Genomic DNA, 4,240 nt, shown 5'->3' on the forward strand with positions numbered 1-4,240 from the left:
GGATGGGAAAAAAAGAAAGAAAAGAAAAGAAAGCATGCTAGTACACACAAAGAAGCAATATAAAGTAATACTAACAAGGGACCAGAATACAGGGCCAGAAAATGCCTGAGGAAGAAAGAAAGAAAAAGAAGAAAAGAAAGAAAAAAGAAGGGAACCAGGAAAAGGGAACATAAACAAGAACCGGGGAAGTAAAAGAGAAAAAAATTAAAAAGGAACAAGAAAAAAAGAACAATTTAAAAACAAATAAACAAAAATAAAACTGCAGGGGGAGCAGAGCACCCAGTCTATGTTCCTCCCCGTTGCCAAGCAGGCAATGGGGAGCAGGGCACAGGGTCCTTGTACTAGTTTTAGTTCCTGCCTACTCAAAAGGGAACTGGGGGCAAGGCACCTGATTTCAGACAAGTTCCTGCTGACCCAGAAGATATCTAGGGGCATGGCATCTCAGCCTAGAAAATGTTCTTGCCAGCCAAATGGCAGTGGGAGCAAGGCAAGTGGTTCCAGAAGAATTCCTGCCTGTTCAAAATGCAGCTAGGGACAGGGAGTGTGGTCTCAGAAAAAGTTCCTGCTGTCCCAAAAAGCAACTGGGTACAGGGCCTCTACTCCCAGAAAAAGTTACTGCCATCCAAAAAGGGGGCTTGGTGTAGGGCACCTGGTCCCAGCAGGGTGACTGATTTCAGAGCTATTTCCTAACTACCTGGAAATCAATTGGGAGCAAGGGGCCTGATCTCAGATAAGTTCCTGCTGGTCCAGAAGCTGTCTGGGAGCATGGCTCCTGGACCCAGAAAAAGTTCCTGCTAGTCCAAAAGATGATTGGGAGCAAGGATTCTGGTCCCAGAGGGAGTTCCAGCCAGTACAAAAAGTAGCTGTGGGTAAGGCATCTAGTCCTAGACAAAATTCCTATTATCTCCAAAGGTAACTTGGAGCAGGGTCCTGTTCACAGAAAAAGTGTTCCTGCCATCTCAAAAGCTGACTGGGTGTAGGGTACCTGGTCTCACAAAAAATTTCTATTGGCCCAAAATGTGGCTGGAAAAAGGACACCTATGCTGGGACCAGTTTCTGTCTTCCCAGAAGGCAGCTGGTGACATGGCACCTGGACCTGCTGCTCTAGAAAGTGGGTGGGGCCACACCTCCATTCACTGAGAAGATGTAGGGTACAAGGGGAACAAAGGGAATATCTTACCTTTCTAGTTGTCAGCCACCAATGCAGTAGCCCATGCTGTCCTCGGCAAGCATTACTGATTACTCCTAGGTTGTGGCATAGTGCCTAAGGCATTTGACTGCTAACCAGAAGGCTGGCGGTTCAAACCCCTCAGCCACTCCTTGGAAGGAAGATTGGGTAATCTACTTCTGTAGTGATACTACCTTGGAAACCCAAAGAGTGGTTGGTATGAGTCAGATCCAACTTAATGGCAATGAATTTTGTTTTGGTTTTTGCCTGGATCAGAATGCCACTTGCAAATACTTGAACTGACCATACCATCAGGACAGCTGACAGTCCACAGCTCCATTTGTCTCCTTATTCATGGTTTTCATTCAGGTTCTTCTATTAATCGGTATTTAATCCACTTCTTTATCTTTCCCTTTGAAGCTCAGGGTTCCAGGATTATCTTCTGTATCTGTTTCAACTGGTTTCTTGTTTCTTTGTTGTAAAGGGTCTGTGTAGCTTGTCTGCTTATTCCACTGTCTTGCCAGAAGTCTTTGCAACAAAGGGTTTTTATTGGTTAATTTTCAGAATTGGATTACCAGGCCTTTCTTCCTTGTCTGTTTTAGCCTTAGAGAAGCAATACTAGCAAGCTTTGGATAACGGGATGAGGTCAGAGACAGGAGCTGGGATGAGAGCTCAAGAGTAATCAGAAACCAAACCTAAAATTATTGCCACTGAGTTAATTCCAACTCATCACAAGTCCTGGTGGTGCAGTGGTTAAGCACTTGGCTGTTAACCAAAAGTTGCTGGTTTGAACCCACCAGCTTCTCTGTGGTATAAAAATGTGGCAGTCTGCCTCAGTAAAGATTTCCAGGCTTGGAAACCATATGGGACAATTCTGCTTTGTCCTGTAGGGTTGCTATGAGTCAGAATAATCAGAAGAGTCTGGGAAATAGAGTCTGAGGCATGCACACATAGGATGAACCAGCATTGGGCAGGGCACAAAATAGAGTTGTTGGCATGGCATGCTCTCTCACTGAGACTTCCCAAATTGATGGACAGGTTGGCCTGTTAAAGATAAAGGCTTTACAGAAGAATATATGCTGTGTTTCACCAGGTGAACCCTACCATTTGTTCAATGTACTTGCTTGATTTCCTATGTTGTTGTTGTTGTTATGTGCCGTGGAGTCAGATCCGACTCATAGCAACCCCTCCTTGGGTTTCCAAGGCAGTATCACTACAGATGTAGATTGTCCAACCTTCCTTCTGAGGAGTGGCTGGTGGGTTTGAACTGCCAGTCTTCTGGTTAGCAGCCAAGTGCTTTAGGCACTACGCCACCAGAGCTCCTGATTTCCTATAGTTCGCACCAATTTCTGAATCAATGTCCTATTCTCTAGTTCACAGACTTTATTATAACTTCCCTTGGGCTTTTCTTATTTATTCTTTCAGTATCTTCACACTGACATGTTAATCAATTCTGTTGTGCTCCACGCAATGATATATGAGTCTTTACTGGAGAGGCTTAGTAAAACTAATTGATTTGATTATAAAATATTTTCTTTCTTTTCCAGGAAGTACTGAGGTACAAATAAGTAGTAGATGTACAAATAAATGGGGAGAGAAAATGGAGCTATAAATATAAACTTTTCAATAGTGCGTCATTGGAGTATTTATATTTCTTCAATTTTCTTTCTTTATTTAAAAAGTCTAGGACATTTCCTATACAATTTTCTTTTTTATCCTTCCTAATAGCTGTTGAAGGAGCTCTGGTAGCACATAACAACAACAACAACAACAATAGCTGTTGACAGCTACTCTGAATTTTGAGCACCATGACTTTAGGGATAGAAGTAAGTTGCCGTAGGCTTTGGAGGAAAATAGTGGAAAAATTTAAAAGATTGAAAAATTGGAGCTCACATACATTGTTGTTGTTAGGTGCCATCAATTCAGTTCTGACTGATAACAACCCTATTTACAACAGAATGAAACACTGCCTGGTCCTGCACCATCGTCGTAATCATGCTATGCTTGAGCCCATCATGGCAGTCACTGTGTCAATCCATCTAATTGAAAGTCTTCTCCTTTTCTGCTGACCCTCTCTTTTACCAAGCATGATATCCTTCTTTAAGGATTGGTCCCTTCTAACAACATGACCAAAGTATGAGACGAAGTCTGTCCATTAAAGCTTCTAAGCAACATTCTGGCTGTGCTTTCTCCAAGACAATTTGTTCTTTTCTTTTTTTTTTTGAAGTCCATGGTATATTTAATATTGTTTGCCAACACCACAACTCAAATGCATCAATTCTTCTGAGGTCTTCTTTACTCATTGTCTACTTCTCACATGCATATGCGGCTATTGATATACCATGGCCTGTGTTAGGCACATCTTAGTCTTCAAAGTGACATCTTTGCTCTTCAACACTTTAAAGAGGTCTTTTGCAACAGATTTGCCCAATGCAACATGTCATTTGATTTCTCCTTGATTGTGGATCCAAGTAACATAAAATCCTTGACAACTTCAATCTTTTCTCCATTTATCATGATGTTGCTTATTGGTCCACTTGTGAAGATTTTTGTTTTCTTTATGTGGAGGTGCAATCCACACTGAAGGCTGTAGTCTCTCATCTTCATCAGGAAGTGCTTCAAGGCTTCTTTACTTTCAGCAAGCGAGGTTGTATCATCTGCACATTGCAAGTTGTTAATGAGTCTTCTTCCAATCCTGATGCTACAATCTTCTTAGTATATCCAGCTTTTCTTATTATTTGCTTAGCAAACAGATTGAATAAGTATGCTGAAGTATACAACCCTGACACACACCTTTCCTGATTTTAAACCTTGTAGTACCCCCATGTTCTGTTTGAATGACTGCCTTTTGATCTATGTATAGGTTCCTCACAAGCACAATTTAATGTTCTGGAATTCCCATTCTCTGCAATGTTATCCATAATTTGTTAAGATCCACACAGTCAAATGACTTTGCATAATTAATAAAACACAAGTAAACATCTTTCTAGTATTCTCTGCTTTCAGCCAAGATCCATCTGACATCAGCAATGGTACCTCTCATTCCACATCCTCTTCTGAATCCAGCTTGCA

The sequence above is a fragment of the Orycteropus afer genome, unplaced genomic scaffold, assembly GCF_000298275.1.
Source record: "Orycteropus afer afer isolate SDZICR_OR568_19922 unplaced genomic scaffold, OryAfe1.0 scaffold00742, whole genome shotgun sequence".
NCBI lineage: Eukaryota > Metazoa > Chordata > Mammalia > Tubulidentata > Orycteropodidae > Orycteropus > Orycteropus afer.